Source organism: Erinaceus europaeus, chromosome 3 (genome assembly GCF_950295315.1).
Source record: "Erinaceus europaeus chromosome 3, mEriEur2.1, whole genome shotgun sequence".
Classification (NCBI taxonomy): Eukaryota; Metazoa; Chordata; class Mammalia; order Eulipotyphla; family Erinaceidae; genus Erinaceus; species Erinaceus europaeus.
Window position 1 is genome coordinate 105477754 of NC_080164.1, and position 25152 is coordinate 105502905.

General features: G+C 39.3%; 1 pseudogene; it reads left to right on the forward strand.

Moving 5' to 3' along the window:
- The first annotated feature begins 9003 nt into the window (after window positions 1-9003).
- The window catches only part of LOC103125858 (serine/threonine-protein kinase 16-like), a 61354-nt pseudogene continuing 45205 nt past the window's right edge, over window positions 9004-25152 (forward strand).

Sequence of the window (25152 nt, forward strand, 5' to 3'; positions counted from 1 at the left end):
TATTAAACAAGATCTTGGCCAACCGGATACAGCAGCACATCAAAAAAATTGTTTATCACGACCAAGTGGGATTCATCCCAGGAATGAAAGCCTGGTTAAACATCTGTAAGTCAATCAATGTCATTCACCACAACAATAAAAGCAAAGCAAAAAACCATGATTATCTCAATAGATGCAGAGAAAGCCTTTGACAAAATTCAATTCACATTCATGTTCAAAACTCTACAAAAAATGGGAATAGATGGGAAATTCCTCAAGATAGTGGACTCCATATATAGCAAACCTACAACCAACATCCTACTCAATAGACAGAAGCTAAAAGCATTCTCCCTCAGATTTGGGACTAGATGGGCTGTCCACTGTCACCATTACTCTCCAACATAGTACTGGAAGATTTTGCCATAGCAATCAGGCAAGAGAAAGAAATCAAAGGAATACAGATTGGAAGGGAAAAAGTCAAGCTCTCACTATTTGCAGATGATATGATAGTATACATAGAAAAACCTAAAGAATCCAGCAGAAAACTACTGGAAGTTGTTAGGCAGTATAGCAAGGTTTCAGGCTACAAAATCAATGTACAAAAATCAGTGGCATTTCTTTTTGCAAACACTGAATCTGAAGAAGAAGAGTGAAAAAGAATGGGAAAGCTGTCAAGGGAAGGGATGGGATATGGAGATTGGGTGGTAAGAATTGTGTGGAGTTGTACCCCCTCCTATCCTATGGTTTTGTTTAAATAAAAAATAATTTAAAAATAATTAAAAAATAAATTAAAATTTTAATTTATTTTTTCTTAAATAAAAAATAAATTAAAAAAGTCACAATTCACTTCTTAGATTTTTTTCTACATTCACTTAATAGTTTACTGATCAGAATTGACAGACTAGAATTGTAGGTAAATTGAGCATATTGAATGAATAAATTGGTAGCAAGGTATGGCAAACACTAGCTTCTCAAAATTTCAGTAACCTAGATACAAAATTAGACACCTAACTGTTTGCAGTTGGTTAAAAGTAAGTCTATTATGAGCATAAATCCAGGTTGCATTTATGTAGATGGTTTTTTTTGAACTGAAGAATTGGTTTGTGACCAATGTTTTATAAACAATGATGTAAATTCCCAGTGTTGTGGTAACTATTTCTTTACTTATTTGTCAAAGCTGTTATCTCTAATTTGTTCAAGTCCCATGAGAATAATTTGTACTCAGACTATCACTTTTTAGATGAGCATAAGGCAATATGTAAATATTCCCTTTCAAAATTATGCATTGGTGCAATGATGGATTTGGCAACACAACTCCATTATCCTAGCGTTTTTCACCCCACAGCATGAGTGAAAGGAAAGGTTTGTCATTCACAGTGCTGAAATTTTGCCAAGATAGCTGCAGATTTATGAATCCATGTTCTAATCCCTAGTGATTACCATGTCCTGTGGTTCCCCATTACTGCCTTCTCGAGGAGGGTGTTTTCTTGTGTGCTCCCCATGTCATGCTCAGCAGAAGTATAATTGACCAGAAGACCACCTATGGTTCATTCAAACACGAAAGCATGGATGCTGGGAAATGGTGTGAGTCCATTAAGCAGAACATTAGTTTTGATGTATTCATTTGCCCATCAAATATACTTAAACATATGAGTTCTCTGAAGACTGGTTTACTAAGAAATGGTTCTTTGCTCTTAGAATGGGAAAATGAAAGATGCTTCTACTCTCAATGGATTTAAAGGCTTTTATGCAAAATCTTGAAAATAAGAACCCATGCCATTCTTCCATTTTCTGTTTTGTTGTGATTTATAGATAAATCTCAGTAGGTTATTTTCAGAATGAAACCACTCATGCATACACACACACACACACAATTTATTTTATTTCTTTTTTTAATATTTATTTATTTATTTTCCCTTTGTTTTTGCCCTTGTTGTTTTATTGTTATAGTTATTGTTGTTGTTGTTATTGATGTCTTCTTTGTAGGGTAGGACAGAGAGAAATGGAGAGAGGAGGGGGAGATAGAGAGGGAAGAGAAAGATAGACACCTGCAGACCTGCTTCACCGCTTGTGAAACGACTCTCCTGCGAGTGGGGAGCCGGGGGCTTGAACCGGGATCCTCTCGCCGGTCTTTGTGCTTTGCGCCACCTGCGCTTAACCGCTGTGCTACCGCCCGACTCCCAATTTATTTTATTTCTAAAGAGAAATGTACAGAATTAAAGTTATCTTTGATTGCTATTTTTGATTTCTTTCTTTTCCTCACCAAGGGTTTGGTATTTACATGACAGTTCTACCACTCACATTGACCATTTCCTTTCCTTCCTTCCTTCCTTCCTTTCTTTCTTTCTTTCTTTCTTTCTTTCTTTCTTTCTTTCTTTCTTTCTTTCTTTATTTCTTTTATTCTTCCTCCCTCCCTTCCTTCCTTCCTTCCTTCCTTCCTTCCTTCCTTCCTTTCTTTTTCTTCTCCTTCTTCATCTTCTTTTTCTTGCCTCTGGATTAGGCACTATAAATCCACTGCTCCTGGCAGCCATTTTTTTTTTTTTTTCATTTTAGTGGATAGAACAGAGAGAAACTGAGAGAGTAGGGAGATGTAGAGAGGGATAGAAAAAGACTCTTTCCAGACCTGCTTTGCTGCTTTTGAAGTGTCCACCCTGTAAGTAGGGAGTGAGGGGCTTTAACCTGGATCCTTGCATGGCTTCTTACACTTAGTACTATGTGCCATCATCCAGTCACAGAACATTTTTTTTATGGTTAAAAAAAAGAAATAGAGAGTGGGAGAGGGAAAGAGAAGAAGAGTAAAACTGAGAAATCAACAGCACTGCTTCATTGTTAATATTTCTCCATGCTAGTGGAGATAAGGAGCTTGAACCTAGGTCCTCATGCATGATGTATACATTTTACTGGACATGTGTACACTTTGCTGGACATATGGATCCTTCATTTTTTTTAAATATAAAATTATGGGACATTTGAGGTCTTATTTGGCACTAAAAATAGTCACTGCTGGGTACTGTGTATCATAAGGAAGCTATGAAAATCAACTCTGATGAAACATTGACTAGAATATGAGTTTTGTGAAGTAAATATCAAAAATGTTAAGTAAAATAGGGGAGACATTAACATCAGTCTGAGGAAAACAGGAAAGCTTTAGAGGAAGTAGAAAAATGTCTTAACTGGAAAGTTAAGTAAGCACTAGAAATAAACAAACAAAAATAAAGTGGAAGAATGTTCACACATTAGAAATAACAAGTGTTGGGGGAACCTTACCCAGAATGAGGGCAATTACCATGAATAACTTTTGATTAACCATCTGTGAAATAGTGCAAACATATAATCATCTTTTCTTATTATTAGCTTGGAACTTGCCCTCATCCACTTTGAAGCCCCAGCCCCTTTCCCACCCTATCCCAATTCATTAGTTCAGAATTGCTATTATATCATGTTAGCTTCCTACCATTTATGTGGGGCTTCAGAAATTACAAAATTAAATTAGTTTTTCTCCTAAAAAAAGAAATAACAACTGTGCTTAATCATTAAAAATCAAAATAGAACTTATAAATTACTTGGAGAACAACAAAAATGAAGAGACCACCTACCAGTCCTTGGGGGTGAGGCAAAAGCTGTCTTAGGAGGGGAATTTATAGCAAGACCATATTAACAAAAAGCAGAGATCTGAAATAAGCTATCTAACATCATAACTGAACCACCTAGAAAAATAGTAGTAAAGAGACCCCCAAAAGGAAGAAAGGAATACTTAAATTCAAAGTAGAAATTAATGAAATAGAGCCCGCAAAGGTGATTCAAAAGATTAATGAAATCAAGAGCCAGGTATAGATGGTCAATAAAATAGATACAACACTGGCTTGACTCACAAAAAGGAAAAATAGGGAAAACCATGATGAAAACAATAATATATGAGAGATATTAAATTAAAATGAAGATGAGAAGATACACTGAATTATACAATTGTACTACAACCAACTCTGTACACACACACACACACACAAACCTAGACGATGTAGATGAAATGAATCAATTCCTAAAATTGTACCACCTGCCAAGCTTAACCTAAAATGAAGCTAATAGCTAAATTGAAGAAGTAATCAGAAATTTCCCAAGTAAATAAAAGTCTAGATCCAGATGACTTCACTAATGAATACTTAATAAAAGTTTCAAAGAACTAATAACAATTCTCCTCAAACAATTCCAGATACATGTTCTATGAGGCTAACATCACTCTGATCACCAAAGCAGGAAGAGACTCTACCAAAAAAAGACCACATAGATCTATATCACTAATGAAGATTAGTGCAAAAACCCTCAATAAAATCTAGATTATAATTAACCAAGACCAAGTGGTATTCACACCTAGGAAATAGGTATGGTTCAACATCTACAAGTCAATCAGTACAATCCACCACATCAACAAAAAGAAAGATAAAAATTGTATAGTTTTAATAATTGATAACAAAAAGAAAGGGCCCAACATTTATTTATGATAAAGACCCATAGACAATAAGAATAAAGAACAATCAGTCAAAATAATAAGGGTCATTTATTACAAACCCACAGATAACATAATTCTCAGTGGGGAAAAGCTCAAAGTGGGTAGGAATGTAAAATGATATAGTCCCTTTGGAAGACTGTATGGAGAGTCCTTAAAGATAGGATTACTTTATGATCCATTTATACCATTCTCAGGAATTTATCCATAGAACACACAAAAACTAGTTTGAAGGAATGTGTGCATTCCTTTGTTCATAACTCAATTATCCATAATAGACAAGGAGTAGAAGTAGCCTAAATAGTTGTGGATAGATTACTGACTAAAGAAGTTATGAGATTAAAATAAAAAAAAATAATAATACTAAAATTTAAAAAAAGAAGATATTGTGTCTTTAGGAGCAAAATTTATGTAATGAGAGGTGATTATGCTTAGTAAAATAAGAGGTAACTTGATGTGATCTGGGACCCATATTCAGCTTAGGAGCCTATGTGACCTGCATGTCTGTAGATCTGAGCTCACATTCTGTGGTCATGAGTAGAAACATTTGAAGCAGCCCCAATATAGACCCATCTTCCTCAGGTGTAGCATAGAGGATGTTGTCCATCCTCCCTTCAGAGGATGGAACATTCTCTACTGTTGTTGATTCAGATTGAGGGCAAGGTCCTATAGGGGACCCACAAAGACGTCTATTGTGTTGTTCCTGATAGAAATGACCAGTAACAATGGAGAGAAATTTATTAGAAGTCTAGGTCCATCATGTATTTTTGGAAATCTCAGGACTCCCCAATTAGGGCCCCAGCTTATGGGTGGCCTGACAGTGACTAAAGAGTCATCCTTAAGCATGCCAGTCTCTTGCCCTTCAGCTTTTGCAGTCCTTCCTTTGATAAGGTTAGCTTTGGAGTGAGTGGGAAAACTGTAATAGGAAATAGGTGAGGAGGGTAGCTAAGTTTAAGTAGACTCTATCTCATTATGAACTTAATACTGACTCACTACAGACTATTGTGTACTTTTGCTTTCAGGTATATATTTTGCCCTAATTTATGGATACATATGAACATAAGATCATATGTATGCATATCTCACAGGACCTGGTCTATATCTAGGTTTTGGGACTTTGCTAGGAAGTGAACATCCTGGAATGGAATTAGAGAATACTATGAAAGGAAAGGTAACACCTGAGTAATGAGGTTGAAGGGTTGACATTCCATGCCTGATGTCTCTGGATTCAGTCTGAATTGAAAATGCTGAGGTGGTACTTGTTCTGCTGACTAGGTTGGGATGGACAGATGCAATATTATTTTATATGACTTGAGAGAAGCATGTAGGAAAGTGAGCCCCACACTAGAGGTTCCAAGACTGGGGTAAATATCACATCAAATAGATTGGTTTTATAGTCAACAATATTTATACCGCTTTCCCATATTAGTGAACTACTCTTTTCCCTGACCCTGCTTTCTGGTCCTTTTTCCAGCCATGACATCATCTCCCCAGACAATAACTTGGATTCACCTGCATATCAGATTTCAGGCTCAAGGGAAAAAAGAAACTAGTATAGCTAAAGGTCCTTTGGAATATAACTAAAATATGCCTACAAAATGGAGGACTCCTTAACTCTTCATCTTCACTATTACAGCCTTTAGGTCCATGATTGGTCAACAATTTGTTTGGCTTTGTATGTTAACTCTCTTTTCAACCACCAGGTTCCAGATGCTAGCATGATGCCGACCAGACTTCTCTGGACAGATAACCCCACCAATGTGTCCTGGAGCTCTGCTTCCCCAGAGCCCACCCCCACGAGGCAAAGAGTGAGACAGGCTGGGAGTATGGATCAATCTGCCAATACCCCTGTTCAGCAGGGGAAGCAATTACAGAAACCAGACCTTCCACCTTCTGCATCCCACAATGACCTTGGGTCCATACGCCCAGAGGGTTAAAAAATAAAAGCTATCAGGGGCGGGGATGGGATACAGAATTCTGTTGGTGGAAATTGTGTGGAGTTGTACCCCTCTTTCCTATGGCTTGGTCAATGTTTCCTTTTTATAAATAAAAATTAAAAAAATAAAATAAACAAGAGGTGAAAGGCAGGGGAGTCGGGCTGTGTGAAGCAGGTTAAGTGGAGATGGCGCAAAGCACTAGTCCGTCGAAAGGATCCCAGTTCAAGGCCCTTGCTCCTCATCTACAGGGGAGTCATTTCACAAGTGGTGAAGGAGGTCTGCAGGTGTCTGTCTTTCTCTCCCACTCTCTGTCTCCCCCTCCTCTCTCCATTTCTTTCTGTCTTATCCAACAGTGATGAAGTCAATAGCAACAACAATAATAACTACAAGAAGTGCAACAAAAGGGAATAAATAAATAAATATAAAAAAAAGAAAAAACAGACACTAACAGGTGGTTTCATTCATATGTAGAATCTAGATAACTGATACACATGAACTTTTAACAACAAAACAACAACACACAGAAGGAAACAAAATTTTTAAGACTTTGTGAGAATTATAGCTATTATCTCTGGGTAGTATGTGTGTGCGGGTTGTTGGGAACAAAGAACTTCAGTGGAGAATGTGGTATGGAATCTTATCCTCTTGTAAGGCATCATTAGCCACAAATATAAAATTCAAAAAGAAATAGTGTGTGTAACTAAGATAGAAAAGAACGGAATGCATTTACAGTGTCTACTATGGTTGAAGTATAAAGAACAAGACTACTTCAGATTGGTTAAAACACACACACACACACATATATATATTTCTAAGTAAATGCCAACTGTGTGTGTATTTTAAGTATAATGGCATAAAAAGATGTTGACATGATTGATATTAAAATGGTTCAGATTAAGGATGGAGGTTGTAGGATCTGGTTAGCTGAAAAGAGGACATGGAAAAACACTCAGGTTCACTCCATAGTAACTCATCTAGTATCATCAGGATTTGGGAAGAGTCTTTATTACTATGCTCATGGATGAAGTATTGTTTATAACCATTCTTCAGAATAGAGACTTAGTCTGTAGTTACTTCAAACTGTAGTATAGATTGGGAAAAATCTCTCATGTATTTTGAACTTAAGTTTGCTTATTTGCTTCTGAATTGCCATATTATTTTTCTTTATAGTGTTATTTTTAAAATGAATCCTTATCATTTGTATGATTAAAATGAGGACAGTGTATTACATTATAATTTTGAGAAAGTTAAATAAAGGATGTGTGCATGTGTGTATGATTAGGTTGTATTTTGTATTATTTGTTACTCTAGATGACAGACATTTCTTAAATTGAATTGTTTATTTTTCTATAAACAAATATATCACATCTTCTCTATAATTAACTAACAATGAGTGTATCAATAGATCAAGTAATCATTAAATAATTCAGCTATATAAATAACATAATTATGTTTGAAAAAATATTTATTTATTGGATAGAGACAGAGATAAAATGAAAAAGAAGTGGAGGGTAGATAGAGTGTGTTGGGTAGTATGCCAGCTCCCCTGGCTTAAAGCTTCTGTCTCTAATCCTGCTTAACTAAGCACTGGCATGCCTGTAGGGCATTGGTTTGACCCCACTTAAAGCTGCGGTCTATTTACATAAACCACTGTTAACTAAGCACCACCCTGCCTCCAGGGCATTGGTTTAATCCCACTGGTTCACCATGTCTTTTTGCTCCACCCCCTCTCCTAGTACACCGTGATTTCCACCAGTCTTTTTTCGCTCCACCCTCTCTACCTCACATCCTGTTTCCACCCTACTTGGCGAGTATATATAACAGCTGCTAGTCTGTTTTAAAACACTTGGAATTGCTTTCTGGCTCCGAGAGTTCCAGAGTGTATCTCCTGCAATGCTAGCTTGGCACGAATTCCTGATCCCTCTCCCATGCATCAGCCTAGGTTGGCTCCAGTTGAGTTCTCTCCAACTCAGACAGCACTTGCTTGTGAAGAAGCACCCTCAGGCTATCCTGGCACTTGGCGCCTGAACAGGGATACAGCAGCAGATGTACAAGACATCCCAGATAAGTATACACCATTTGGGTATCTGCAACCTCGTGTTAAGGCACTGTAATTTTTTTTATCTTTTCTTTCTTATTATTTTCCTGAGACCTCTCCACCATGGATGATCTTTTCCAAATTCTGTATTCATTTTAATATATACAATTTTTATATATCTGGGACATTTTTCTCAGGGCCACACCTTATATCCTGTTGATCATCATCACAGATTTTAAGGGATATATAGGGCAACCTCTCAAAAGGCTAAGGGACCTAGATGCTGAGATAAAGAGATAAAGGAAGTGATCATAGAACTTAACCAGCACCTTAAAAACAAGAAGAAGCAAAAGCCTGTCCTGATCCTGACCCACCCTAAGCCCTCTGCAGCTTGCCCTGAGGCCCCCATTTTGGCAGACAAGTGTCTGAATTCTCCTTCGGACTCCACAGATGCTTCTTTGGCCACCCCCATTTTGGCAGACACATGTCCGGAACCTCCTGCGGTCTCCACAGCCACTTCTTCGTCCACCCCTGTTTTGGCAGACATGTTTCCAGAATCTCCTGCGGCCTCCACAGCTATTTCTTCGGCCACCCCCATTTTGGCAGACATATGTCCGGATTCTCCTGTAACCTCCAAAACCACTTCTTCGGCCGCCGCTTATCCGGCAGCTTCCACTTCTGTGACTCCTCCCCCTGCTGCTGCACTGTTATCAAAGCAAGTCCACACATTTTTGGTGAATGTCGCTCCCACTAGACAAAAACCTCATGCCTGGTATCCATATTCCACCACAGACCTGTAAAAACTAAGCCAGGCTATTAAGAATGATGGTATTCATGCTCCATGAACCAGGTCCATTTTACAAGGCCTGCTTCAGAACCTTAATACCCCCAAAGATTAAAGGGTTCTAACTCACACTACGCTCCCAGGCACCCTCTTCCTTCAATGGGAGGCATTTTTTCATGACGAATGTTTACAGCCATCGTGGAAAAATAGTCAAAATCAGCCAGAGGGGAATTTTGATGCATTGTTTGGAATGGGCCAATTAGAAACAGGGATTCAACAGGCAGAAGCCAAGTTTCCACCTGGGTATTTTGATCAGGTACACCTCTGTGCATTAAGAGCATGGGAATGATTAACACCACCCATGGGATTGGCCTTAGCCCCCATTCTCTCCCTTCAACAAGAACTGATGAATCCCTGGCTAAATTCATTGCCAGGGTCCAATCAAGTTTGGAAAGATTTATAATCCTGACACTCGTTTTCTCCTCCTGCGATCCATTGTCTGGGATGGGATGCTTCTGGATTTCCGACAGGCCTGTATCACTCTTAAAAACAAACACCCAGATACCTGGATTATACCTACACAGGATCTTAGATCAAGCTCTTTTGGGGCACCTATGACACAGGCCTATGCAGTGCAGCTACCTTACATAAGCGAAAAGGGGCTTGCTTTTGTGCGGTCGCCAAGGGCATTGGTGTAACCAATGTCCAGAAAATAAGCCGCGACCCCGCTTCCAGTCAGGGCAACCCAGCCTCCAGTCAGGGCAACCCTTCCTCCAGTCAGGGAGCCAGAGACCACGAATGCCTTGTCCTAGATGCCAGAAAGAGTTTCATTGGAAGAGAGATTATTGGTCAAGGTTCTATAGGAATGGCAAGCCCCTGGCAAATGTAAACAGGAATTTAAACTAGTTATGGGGCTTCCCTTAGCCCCACCCCCAAGAGGGAATGAAGCAGGTCACCCGCTTGCTGCCTTCTTCCATAAACAAAAGCCCAGCCTGGGACTCAACCCATCGCTACGCCCACCACGCCAAGTAACAATAGCAGAGGGTGAGCAGAAGGAGGAGCGTGCAGTGTGTGGGAACTTCCATCGTAGAAATAACCAGCTGGAGCAAGAGAACTCGGATTAGGAGCCTGAGATTTTGTGGACCACCCCTGTTTTAGAAAGGGGTCACCCAACTCTGACAGTAAAGATTGGTAATATTCCCTTTAAGTGCTTGATTGACACAGGGGCAGACAAATCAATATTAAGACAAGCAGAGGTTCCCCAGACCTGGACCATGTTTTCATGGTGTTTGAGGGTTGACTCAAGCATTTCTCACATGAAATTCACTTGTGTGGGAAGATCCAGAAGGGACTAACGGAAACTTCCATCTTTAGTAGCTGATATAAGCACCAACTTATTGGGGAGAGACTTGCTAGAATCTCTGGTTGTCATAATATCAACAGACTCCTCTACAAGGACACCACACTCACTCCTGTGAGACTTCTAGATCCAACCAGCTCCCCCAATACTAACTGCCACTGTTTGAAATAGAATTCCCCATTTAGATTGGCTTTCTAAAAAGCCTGTCTGGGTGGAACAGTGGTATTTGCTTAGGGAGAAGGTAGAATTTTAAAAGAACTCGTCCAAGAGCAATTGTCTTTGGGAAACATTCGTCATTCCCGGAGCCCATTGAATACTCCAGTCTTTGTGATTAAAAAGCCTCAGGAAAATGGCGCCTCCTCCAAGATCTTCATGCAGTTAATAAAACCATGCAGGTTTGGGGCTCCCCCAAAGGATTTGCTTCTTGCTTCTGCGATTCCAACAGGAATTCCAATTATAGCTATTGATATACAGGATTGTTTTTTCTCTATTCCCTTACACCCACAAAATTGTAAACATTTTGCCTTCTCTGTTCCTTCTAATAATAAGGCCAGCCCTGCCAATAGATATGAATGGCTGGTACTGCCCCAGGGCATGGTCCATAGTCCTACTATTTGTCAAGAGGCTGTTAAATCTGCCCTTTTTCCATATATCCATAAGGGCTTTAAGGCTTTTCATTATATGGATGACGTGTTAATATGGGGAGAATTAGATACAGATCTCTCCGCCCTTCATGATTTTCTAATCCCTGCCTTAAAGAGAAGTGAACTTAATGTAGCTCCTGAGAAGATACAGCTAATTCCTCCAATAACTTTCTTAGGCTCAGAGATTTCCCTAACGCAGATTCATCCTTTAAAACCTTGTGTTACTTTTCCTTCTAATCTCACTCTTGCGTCTTTCTTCCAAGTTTTCTTGGAAATTTGGATTGGCTTAGGCAGTATCTTTATCTGCCTACTAGCAGCCTACAACCACTGTTCGATCTGTTAAAAGGAAACAAACAGCCCTCCTCAAAGCGTATGTTAAGCTCTAAAGCCTCCTAGGCACTGGAAAGAGTTAACCAGGCTCTCCAGGACATGCACCTTATTCGGTTCTCCCCCTCTTCTCTGGTAAATCTTCTAATCTTTAACTCCACCCCAACGGTATTGGGGGCACTGTGGCAGAAGCATGGCATTATTGAATGACTTCATACACCAGTAAGCAGAGCTCCAAGACTTCTTACAGAGATTGATGCCTTAGCATTCATGGTTCGCCAAAGAAGAAATAGATCAATACAGGTCTTAGGAAGGGAACTGGATTCAATCATTCTTCCCTTTTCTCTCACAGATACAGAATGGCTCATACACCACCATTCTCATTTTGTCATAAGTTTAATGGGTTTTCAAGGACAATTAGATAATCATTTTCCCTCTAATAATTTGATAGCTTCTTTACCTCTTTTGCATCAACTAGTACCTAAACGTTTCTCTTAAGATCCCATCCCCTCTGCTTCTACAGTGTTCACTGATGGTGGAAAAAAGGGAGCTGCTGCCCTTATATATTATGCAGACCAGCAATACCCCAAACCTTTCTTTACTGAGCTTCCTGATATTCCCCTCAGTACAAAGAACTTTATCCTGTTTTCCTTGTATTAAAATCCATACCAGAAGCCTTCAACCTTTTTTCTGACAGTGTTCTTCTTCTAGCATTTGCCCTTCTTCCGTAGCCAGTCAACAGCATCAGCTTGAGCCTGATGTAAAGTTTCGAGACCTCCTTTGAATCTGGAGAGGTGGCAGTCATTGACTATGTGGGTCATAGTCTGTCTGTAGCCACAGGGGCAATTCGGGTCATCTCTGGCTCCCCAGCGACGGAACATAGCGGCACACTGGCCATGGCCTGTTCGATAGCAATTGAGGAGGGCCCAATCATAACGTGCTAGGTCAAAGCCGGGTTGACGCTTGCAGGGGTCTGTGATGAGGTGTTTGTTCTTTACCTCAGCTGACTTCCAACTCTGTTTCCAAGAGTCTGGAACAGAGAAGTTCAGTGTAGGCGTAGGGGACCAGATTGGGTGACGAGACGTCAAGCGTTGGACAGGGTGGGCAAAGATCTCCACATATATTGGCAGGTCCATTCGAGCGTAGACGTGGGAAATGAACTTAGATGATGCCGCATCCCGACTAATATATGGCGGGGCGATGTTGCTAAGAACTGGCAGCCATGGAACCGGGGTGGAACGGATGGTTCCAGAAATTACCCTCATGGAGGAATATAATTTGGAATCGACCAAGTAGACATGGGGGCTATGGAACCATACTGGGGCACAGTATTCTGCAGTGGAATAGCATAATGCCAGAGATGATGATCGTAGTGTGGAAGCACTCGTACCCCATGAGGAGCTGGCCAGTCTTGCAATGATGTTATTCCTCGCGCCCACCTTTGCTTCAGTTTTTATGAGATGTTTGTGAAATGACAGAGTGCGATCGAGAGTAATGCCAAGATAGACTGGCTGGGCTTCATGCCGGATTCTCGTATCGCCAAACTGCACATTAAGCTCACGCGAGGCCGAGGCATGGTGTAGATGGAAAAAAGATGATACCGTTTTTGCAGTGCTAGGGATTAGTCGCCATTTTTTACAGTAATCAGATATCAGAGACGTGTCTTTCGTGAGTGTTTCCTCGAGGATGTCGAACTTGGATGCCTGAGTTGCACAGCAGATGTCATCAGCGTAGAAAAACTTCCTTGAAGAAGTTTCTGGGAGTTCATTGATGTAAATATTAAATAGCATAGGAGCCAGAACAGAGCCCTGGGGGAGGCCACTTGAGACAGGTCTCCATCTGCTAGACTTGTCACCCAGATGCACCCAGAATCTTCTATTTTGGAGAAGAAACGATATAGTGTTGGCCACCCATGGAGGCAGGCATCTTGAGATCTTGACTAGGAGACCATGGTGCCAGACCGTGTCATAGGCTGCTGTGAGATCAACAAAGACAGCACCCATCTTTAAATTCTTCTGGAATCCATTTTCAGTGTAAGTTGAGAGGGCCAGGGCTTGTTCGCAGGTAGATCTTCCTGGGAGGAAACCAGCTTGGGTGGGTGATAGGAATTTCTCTGTAAGATGAGAAATATGTGACAGAAGCAGCCTCTCAAGGAGGCTATGCCCAAAGTTTGGCATCGTGCGAAGATTGTAGCAGTTTTGAAACCAAAGAAAGACCCACTCTGACAGTGTGTATACTGTTAACTTACTTCCATGGCTTGCTCTATCTTATGTGAGAATTGATGACAACCTACTTTCTCCTCTTTTAATTCAAATTGCCTCTATGGTCTGTTCTCAAACCCATCCACTGTATGTTCAGCACCTACATTCGCACAGCCCTCTTCCTGGTACCCTGTCCCAAGGGAATGCTGCAGCTGACCACTTTGCATCCACGGGAATTATCCTAGCCTCTGTCTCTAATCCTGGTGACTTTCATTCCCTAACCCATGTTATTCTTAAAGGACTTCAAGCTCGATTTCCTGATATTCCTCTGGCACAGTTAAAACGTATTCTTGCTATATGTTCCTCCTGTGCAGGTCTAATCAAAACACCTTCCATTCAAACTCTGGGGGTTAATCCTCGAAGTTTAAAAGCCAATGCTTTTTGGCAAATTGATGACACCAACATACCCAACTTTGGCAAACAAAAATATGTGTTCGTCTCAATTGATACCTTCTTTAAGTTTATGTGGGCTACAGCTAGATGGGAAAAAACTCAAAAAAGCTTATAAGCCATATTATTTCCTGTTTTGCTGTAATGGGGTACCTATTCAACTTAAAACTTATAATTGGCATGCTTTTACCAGCAAACTATTTAAATATTTTTGTTCCCTCTGGAACATCACTCATACTACAGGCATTCTGCATAATCCACAGGGACAAGGCATTGTCTAGGAGGGCCCATCAAACTCTTAAGGCTCAATTAAATAAAGAAAAAGGGGAAATGTACCCCCCCAATATCCATCTGGCAAAAGCCTTAACTACATTAAATCTCATTAATATTTACAAAAACTCAGACCAACCTCCTATTATTATTCATTGGCAAACACCATCCACCCTCCCAGCTATTAAAGTCAAATGGAAAGACCCGCTTGATAAAATTTGGAAAGGACTTGACCCCCTGTTGACTATGGGGAGGGGTTTCACATGTGTTTTTCCACAAAATTACTCCAAACCTGTTTGGGTTCCTGCCCACCATGTCCAGCAATACCCACATGATGGCACTGATATCCCTGAGGAACAAGAAACGCTGCAAGAGGACTGGCTGCAAGAGGAGTGGCTTCAGGATGCACCCCAGGATCCATAATACAACATGGCAGAATCTAAAAAATCTGATTCACAGAACTCTTCCTCTTCCCCCCCAAAAAAAATGTCTTATCCTATCACTGGCCAGTTGTGTTTTGTGAGTGAATGAGTTGGAAAAAAAAATTGAGTGAGTTGAGTCACCAAAATTTTTTGTATGATCCATTGTGCTCAGAGTACTCTGAAATTTAATTGACTTTATATAAAAAGGCTGGGTGCAGCCATGGTTTCTGGAGACGTCCAGAAAGAGTCCAAGAATTGTTTTTTCCTCTTTTTGATTTCTTTTTTAAGTCTTGGTATAAATATGAAATGTTTAGTCTTAAACTGTCTGAGTAAATATGGTTCAACTATGACAGTAGATCTAAATTCACGTTTGAAATGATATGTCTTAGTTACAAAAGTTTTTATCCTCCTGTGTGTTATAAACTACATGTTTAATATGCGTGTTTCAAGTATGGTAAACATTAACTTAATAGTTAAAGTGTAATTTTGAAGCTACATTCTTACCAGGAAAGGTAAAATTAATTCACTAAAGTAACTGAGTGTTTAAGGTAAAAGTCTAAATATTCTATGTGATAATTTATCATCTCCTAAGTTAAAATGCAAATTCTCTATACAGGACATTTTTGGAAGGCCCCCAAAATGTCCTGTAAGCTATCTTGTGGAAATAAATCCACAACAAATCTGGCATCAATCTGACATTGTAAATGTTCAAAAAAAATTGTCACTAAAATGTGCTAACTCTCTAGTAACCTGAGTTTGCTTAAAAGTCCAATGTAAAAACAGTTAAGAATATATATATATATATATATATATATATATATATATATATTTTTTTTTTTTTTGCTTAAATTTGGTTTGAAAATTTTGCTGTACAGAGACTACTACATGAAGTCACATAAGATGACCTTTAAACAAAATTATAAAGATACCTAAATCAATTATAATCATGGAGTTATCAATTATAGTAAACTTCTAATTTGTTACAAAGTTTTTTCATAAGTAATTGACTACAGCTATGTTAAGCCTTCACATGAAGAAGCATCTGCTCATACGGAATCCCCAGAAATCCATCTTGGACCCATGTCCTCTGACATCACCCACAATTACAGCCATCCCCCCAAAACCCATGATGTGATGTGACTTGACACAATCTGAAGAATCTGATTCATGGACTCCAAAGGAAGAGACTTTCCTACTGCCTTTCTCTCACCCATCGTTGTCTGCTCTTCCTGCTTCTGCTTCACCTGTCATGTTTTAGCGGTTCCAGCTAAGTTCCAGAGGCTGTCCTCCTCCATCAAGATAGACTTGCAGCATTTCTCCCCTGGTCGTTGACTGACACTTCTATCAGACTTGCTGGTACACCTGTGGACACTCCTTTTATACTGCTGGACTTCTTTAGGACTGACTGTAGCAGTCCATGGACCTTTCTGCCAGCTGTCTCGGGACTTTGCAATGCCAGATTACCCCTCTAGCCCCTGGGATTATCAGGTCCTCACTCCTCCACCCATCAGGCAGCCCTCCTCTCTGCCTACCAGACCTCTCTTCAGTCTCACTCTGCCTCTTGCTACTCTTACTTATCCCTCCCTTTCTTGTGCTAGTTCTTTTTGAAGACACATGCTATCATTCTGGTTTCTTCTCAGCAGCTTTCTGTTCATCCATACACTGCTATTCCCCTGACAGAGATGAAGCCTTTTACAGACATTGTCCCAGTTATATATGTCCATTAAGTAAGAGGGAGATGTTGGGGAATTGTGAGGATGTGGTTGAACTTGGAAGAGCTTGAGTCTGAGGGGTGTGTCAATCCTGGTAGTCTCTCTCTCTACCGAGAGGTTGAATAAGGAGGGACAGTAGAACCCCAAAAGGTGTGCCTCCTATCAGTCTCCCTGACTCATAAAGTGCCCCACACTCCTGATACTATGGCCATTAGTTAAAAAAAAGGAGGAGGGAGTCAGGTGGTAGCACAGCAGGTAAAGCGCCATGGCGCAAAGCTCAAGGACCAGCATTAAGGGTCCCGGTTCGAGCCCCCAGCTCCCCACCTGCAGGGGAGTCACTTCATAGGCGGTGAGGCAGGTCTGTAGGTGTCTGTCTTTCTCTTCCCCTCTCTGTCTTCCCCTCCTCTCTCCATTTCTCTCTGTCCTATCCAACAACGACAACATCAATAACAACAACAATAACTACAACAACAATAAAAAACAACAAGGGCAACAAAAAATGGAAAATAAATAAATATTAAAAAAAAAAGAAAGGAGGAGGTGTTGGGTAGTATGCCGGATCCCCTGGCTTAAAGCATCTCTCTCTAATCCTCCTTAACTAAGCACTGGCAAGCCTGCAGGGCATTAGTTTGACCCCACTTAAAGCTGCGGTCTATTTACATAAACCACTGTTAACTAAGCACCACCCTGCCTCCAGGGCATTGGTTTAATCCCACTGGTTCACCATGTCTTTTTGCTCCACCCCCTCTCCTAGTACATCCTGATTTCCACCAGTCTTTTTTCGCTCCACCCTCTCTACCTCACATCCTGTTTCCACCCTACTTGGTGAGTATATATAACATCTGCTCTTCTGTTTTAAAACACTTGGAATTGCTTTCTGGCTCCGAGTTCCAGAGTGTATCTCCTGCAATGCTAGCTCAGCACGAGTTCCTGATCCCTCTCCCATGCATCAGCCTAGGTTGGCTCCAGTTGAGTTCTCTCCAACCCAGAGAACACTTGCTCCGGAAGAAGTACCCTCAGGCTATCCCAGCAAGTGAGACATTTGCAGAACTTCTTAACTCCTCACAAAGTTTCCCCATGTATGTAGGAACTGGGGGCTCAAACCCAGGCCCTTCCATATGTAACCTTTACTCAGTTGGGTGTGCACAAACCTAGTATCAAAGTTTTCTATAAATCCTTATTTGTCATTTTGAGGAAAAAATAAAGAAACAAGTCCATTTAGAATAGCAGCAACATAATTACCTATCTAGGATTAAATTTAACTAAGGGGATAAAATATGTATACTTTGGAAACTATAGATCACCATAAAAATAAAAAGAAGATTATACATAAAAATGAAAAGATATTAGCATTTCATAGCTTATAAACATTAAAATGACTATCTTACTAAAATCTATATAAAGATTCAGTGTAATTACTATAAAATTTCTATGCATTTTTTTATTGGAGGATTAATGGTTTACAGTCAACATTAAAATACAGAACTTTGTACATGTAAAATATTTCTTAGTGTTCCATATAAAACTCTAACTCCTTTCTCAGCTATTCATCCATTGTTAGGCACCTGGTTTACTTCCAGGTTTTAGCTATTATGAATTGTGCTGGTATGAAAATAGGTATACACATATCTTTTTGGTTGGGTGTTATTATGTTCTTTGGGTATATACCTAGGAAAGGAAATACTGGGTCATGTAGAAGGCCAAAGTCTAGCCTCATGAGGGACCTCCAGACTATTTTAAATAGAGGCTAAGAAAGCTGTGGTATGTTTATACAATGGAATACTATGCAGCTACTAATAACAATGAACCCACCTTATTTGACCCAGCTTGGATGGAGCTAGAAGGAATTATGTTATGTGGGATAAGTCAGAAAGACAAATCTGAATATAAGGTGATCCCACTCATAAACAGAAACTGAGAAAGAAGAACAGAATGGGAAACTGAAAACTAGATTTGACTGAGTTTGGAGTAGGGCACCAAAGTAAAAATCTCTGGGTGAAGAGTGAGAGTAGATGTTCAGTTTCATTGTGTGTGTGTGTGTGTGTGTGTGTGTGTGTGTGTCAGGGGAATCCAAACAGCCCTTTGGTGATGAGAATAATGAATACACTCCTTTTAACTTGTAGTCTCATAACTCACTATCTGATTAGTATTAGAGGGGAAAAACTGATTGAACGTCTCAAACATTTTAATGCAGAGAAAATAGGATGAGTATATGTTCCTTCAATTTAAGCACTTATGACTTCAAACATGCAATTAGACTGAATTTTAACAGCAGCCTCAAACTGTTAACACATCTCTAATAATTACTTGTTCTTTGAAATGTTGACTCTTAAAAGCTTATACCAGGGAGAACAGAAGCAACAACAACAACAACAACAAAGTGGTGTTACTTTATAAGACACAGCTATATATAAATAATGTCAGAGGACATAGATTATGATGATGTTGTGTATGATACAGTAAATACTGATAATGGTATTTTCAAAGATAACCCAAAGCACTGCATTTTTCCCCAGCACTTTTTCTGAGGATCCAGGGCTTATAGCTGAGATACACACAGGGTGAGGTGTGTGGTCTCCCCCGTGAGCTCTCTCTCAGATTCTAAACTAAGGCACTGGAAAGAGGACTATTCTCATGACTGAGAACAAAACTTTATAATATAAGTTAGATATTTTGTTTGTTTTCCTTATTGTATTTCTCTTTTTCATTTGCATTGGTAACTAGGTCTCACAAGATAAAGCAGTGCTGGTGAAAGTCAAGTGCAAATATGTAGTGGGAGATTCTAGCAGGAGTGTCATCAGTACTCATTCAATAATGAAAAATATGTTACCATTTGCTTCTCAGCTGCTTTATTAGGGAAATGAAGTCCTGTCACTTGTACGGTTTTCTGTCTCCCCCTGACATTGTCATCACACCACACCCTCCACAATAGCATCCTATTGTGGATCATCTTCCACCACAGTACACAACCTCCACCACCATAAAACACAGTACTCCACAACAGAACACTATCCTTCATCACAGTAACCCTAAGACCAGATTTTACTACAGAACACCATCCACCACAGCACACCATCCCCCACAGTACACCACCTTCTCCACCACAGAACACCATCCTCCACCACAAGGCACCTCATCCTCCATCACAGAAAACTGTCCTTCAACACAGGACACTTGGTACTCAGCCCTTTTCCAGCCCCCTCTGCCTTCCCTATATAAACTCTTAGAATTTACAACAAATGACCAGAGATAATTAAAAAGCTAATCCTATATTTGCTATTTTCTTTTGAAAAAAAAAATCCACTTAGCTCTTAAGGTGTCTTTTAAACTAACTTCTGTGTCAATGGAAGCAGCATTTGTCTCCATACTTTGGAAAACTGTCTTAGCTTATGGCTGGAGAACTTTATTTAGAGTGCTAATGTGAAATTTTAAATAGTCTTACAATCTAAAATAGAACACAATTAAAAAATGGAGATATCACATTTGCTTGGCAAAGGTTAAGCCTTCCTAGATTGTGATATATTTCAACAGAACCAAGAATGGGTCAGAAGCTGGAGTTTCAGTGCCCAAGGGTGTAGAGGCAGGATGGCTTGGTGAAGGGTGGCCCACACCTGTTTGGAGGACATGGGCGACTGTGCCCCTGTGGCACTATCATGAAAACCAACATTTCCTCAACCAGATGATAATAAAATGTACTTTAAGAGAGGTTCTTTTCTTTTTTTTTAATATTTATTTATTTATTCCCTTTTGTTGCCCTTGTTTTATTTTTGTTATTGATGTCATTGTTGTTAGGACAAGAGAGAAATGGAGAGAGGAGAGGAAGACAGAGAGGGGGAGAGAAAGATAGACACCTGCAGACCTGCTTCACTGCTTATGAAGCGACTCCCCTACAGGTGGGGAGCCAGGGCTCGAACTGGGATCCTTAGTTCGATCCTTGGGCTTTGCACGACCTGTGCTTAACCCACTGCGCTACAGCCCCAACTCCCTAAGAGAGGTTATTTTCTTCTGTGAATTTATTTTTATCTTGTATATTTAAAATATGTCTATTATTGTTCTTCATTTATAATTTGTGATTAATAGTATATTACAAGACTGTAAGGTTAGAGTATATAATCCCATACCATACCCACCACCACCATTCTGTATCCCCACCCGCTGATAGTTGTCTGTCATAGCTTTACTTATTTTGTTAAGCATAATCACTTCCAGTTCCACTTATTTTTTTCCCAGTAGATATAATATCATTCATATTTTTGAGTGTAGAGTAGTAGTCCATGGAATATATATTACCTAATATCTTTAGCCAGTCATCTGTTGACGGTCATTTAGGCTGATTCCTCTCTTTGGCTACTGTGAATAATGTAGCTATGAATATAGGAGTGCTTCTGTCCCATCTAATTAATGTTTCAGTGTCCTTAAGATAAAAGCCTAAGAGTGGCTAAAATATTTATTTTAAATCAACAAAAGTTTGTGGTAAACAGCTGGGGAAATAGCTTAGCTGCTTGGACTCAGAACTTTGCTTTTTTTCCCCTTTATTGATGGGATTAATGGTTTAAAATTGAGGGTAAAATACAGTAGTTGGTCACTCTAACTCCCCAACTAGGTCCCCCTCTGCCACCTTGTTGCAGGACCTCAACACACACCCACCATCACCACCACTATCCCCAGAATCCTTTACTTTGGTAAAATTCACTATTTTATGTGAAATATTAGTTGAATTAATTTTCAGAAGTCAAGAGCAAACTGCATGTAGAGTTTCTCCTGACTTTTTTACTTAAGTTGGTATATGGACACAGCTTCGACACTCCAGCACTCTTTCTGAAACCTCTGGATCTTAATTGTTTCATGAAAGCATTGTTCTAACAAAAATGTGTCCCATTCCATGTTATGAAATGCAATGTGTACTTTTATCCTAATGAGTGGAAAGCACTCTGTGTAACAGTTGTAGTCCTATAGATAAATTAAAAGCATGGTTCTGCAGCTGAATCCAACTAACACTAAACTATTACTTCCATTCAGACCAGCCCACCCAATGAGGCGCTACAAATATCCTATAAACATCACACTGTTCCAAATCTCATCTGACTTGATCACTGATTACACAATTACTTAAGAAAGGGAATCAGAGAACAAAGCAAAAGTAATTAAGTCCAGGAGATTTGTTTTTTAATTATAAGCAAACTAAATTAAGTAAAACACAGAGTTATTACTGTGATAGGAAATTGTCTCAAATGTGACTCTGTAAAGCATTACTTAGCATTCAACTGACTTGCATCATTTAACAATGGAAGATTAAGACAATACGCACAAATGTGTTTTTCGCATCCCAGGGTGTTCTTTCTTTTCTTATTTTTTTTCTTTTCTTTAATCTTTCTTTCACTTGTGCATTTAATGTTTGTTAAGTATAACAAACAAAATATATCTCCTCTCGATATCTGGCTATCTCTATTCAATAAATAAATTTAACAAACAGTGAAAGAAGAAAATATTTTTTTCTGGGAACATAGCAAAGAATGAAAATATTTTATTTAGTTTTTTTTCACCATTTTTTTTCTAGAGATCCAAATATCAGTGAAATTAGGTCACCTTGTAGATAGAATAATATAGCTTTCTGAAAAGAAAAGAGAAGAAAAGAAGAGAAAAAAAGAAAATAAGTTGTAGTAGTGTTATGTGATAATGCAAGCTTAAAGAGTTCTGGATATGCATTTTTTCAGTTTTTGCTCTAAGTTATAATATAGGGGAAGTTTCCTTCATGAATTGTTCCTTTATTTGTATCTTATTAAAACAATTGAGATAGAGCTTCTATAGTGCTATGCTCAGAAGTAAGTGAGATATTAAATGGAAGCAAGCATAATCTTTACTGTTTGAGTAACCTGAAAAATGCTCCATCCAAAGTATTAATTCGGGGGCCAGGTGGCGGTGCACCCAGTTAAGCACACATATAACCAAGAGACAGGACCTGGGTTCTAGACCCTGATCCCATCAGAAGGTCTTCAGCTTCATGAATGGTGAAGCCGGCCTGCAGGTGTCCATCTTTATCTCCTTCTCACTATCTTCCCATCCTTTCCTAATTTTTCTCCGTCCTACCTAATACAAAATTACATAGGGCGGTGTAGAAAGAACAAAGTAGCCACTGGGGGAGCTGTGGATTTATAATACAGACACTGAGCCCCCACAATCATCCTGGTGGAAACAAGAAAATAATAATAAATATATTTTTAAAACAAATATCATTATGAAGTGTCTTGAGATGAAGTTTTAGGATAACTACATCACATTTACAGGGAGAAGTTAAGCTTGGGGAGACTGTATTACTAACAGAGCTGAGATGTACTTTGGTCACAGAAGGAAGCAGGTATGCAACCTCTCAGTACTGAAGGGGATGAGAGGATGATGTTACTAAGCCAAGTATGGGAGGGGTGTCACAATCCTTCTGAATGCTTCAGTGAGTCATTCCAGCTTCTAGAAGAGCCATTAGTTGTACTCATTTCTGTAACTGAATAATGTTACTGTGTACGTACAACTAAGGAGAATAGGGTAACATCCAACTTTAGGCTTATTGGCTGTTTCTTAATGTTAATGTGCTAGCCCTCAATCAAGACTCATACACATTCTCTCCAGTCACCCTGAGGTTAGGGACCAAGATTCATCTCCTGGTTTCAGCTGCATGCTCTTTAGTTGAAAGATGCTTGTGTACAGTAGAACTGGTAGTTCAGTCAACTCAAATGAAATTCAGGATAAGCAGAGAAGACAAATCATAGACTTGTTCATGATGGGATGAAAACATAGTTGGCTTGCATCATTTTTCAGTATACTAAATAAAGGTTTAAGGGCCTGGGTGGTGGCACATTTGGTTGAGCTCACATGTTACTATGTGCACAGACCCAGGTTTAAGCCCCCAACCACCACCGGAAGGGGGAAAGCTTCAGGAGAGGTAAAGAAGTGTTGTAGATTTCTCTTTGTATCCCTCTCTATCATGTCCTCTCCTCTTGATATCTGCCTACCTCTATTCAATAAGTGATAAAGATTAAAAAAAATTAAAAATAAAATTGTAGTGGTCCGGGATGTGGCACAGTGGATAAAACGTTTGTCTCTCAAGCATGAGGTCTTGAGTTCAGTCCCCAGCAGCACATGTACCAGAGTGATGTCTGGTTCTTTCTCTCTCTCCTATCCCTCTCATTAGTAAATAAGTAAAATATTAAAATAATAATAAATATAAAAAATAAATAAAAATGTAATAAAAAACTGAAGGCAGGACTACAGAGGTGAATTCAAATGGGCAAAAATATATAAGCTGTTACAGATACAAATAGAGATAGGTATGTATAGTCAGCACATATATGTACCTATTTATATATATGTTATATATATGTACCTATTTATATATATGTTAACTACATATATGACACATATATGTGACCTATTTATATATATATGACCTATTGAGAAAACTATTGCAATTTCTGATGGGGTGTGGAGACACAGAGCTCTGGTGGTGGGGAAGGTGTGGATTTATGCCCCTATCATCTTATAATTTTGTAAATCACTAATAAAATATTTTTAAGGAAAAATGTTTAAAAAAACAGGTTTAGGGAGTCGGGCGGTAGTGCAGTGGGTTAAGTGCACGTGGCACAAAGCACAAGGACCCGGGTTCGAGCCCCTGGCTCCCCACCTGCAGGGGAGTCACTTCACAGGCGGTGAAGCAGGTCTGCAGGTGTCTGTCTTTCTCTCCTCCTCTCTATCTTCCCCTCCTCTCTCCATTTCTCTCTGTCCTATCTAACAATGACATAAATAACAACAGCAATAATAACTAGAACAATAGAAGACAACAAGGGCAACAAAAGGGAAAATAAATAAATATAAAAAAATAAAAAAAACAGGTTTAATGACATGAAGATACTTTTACACAGGATTAAACAATACACTTGCAAGAAATACTGGAACTTAAATGTATAAGCCTGATAGGCTGAGCCAAATTTTATTCCAGTTATGTCTCAACAAAATACGAGTCTATTAAGGAAAAATAAAATTAGTTATTGGGGCCAGATGGTGACACACCTGGCTGAGTGCACATGTTACAATGCACAATGACCCAGGTTTGAGCCTCTATCCCCCACCTGAAGGGGGAAGCCTTCTAAGAGGCAAAGGAGAGATGCAAGCGTCTCTTTATTTCTCTTACCTTCTCTCAATTTTCTTTCCCTTCATTCTCAATTTTCGATTACCCCTATCCAATAAATAAAGATAATATTTTTTAAAATAATTTTTATGTTTTATGTAATATGCAGTAATATTTAATATTATTTAATAGTACTATGTAATATGCAGTGATATTAACAACAACGAATATATTAAGTCAGATAAATGTGCTTGAGACCACTATATTTTATAACTATCAAAAAGCACATAAATATAGTCAAGCTCTATTTCCTGCCTCTATATTCATATCACTGATATGCAGGTGGATTATTGTCTGGGGATATGATGTCATGTCTGGGAAAAGGACCAGAAAGCTGGATCAGGGAGG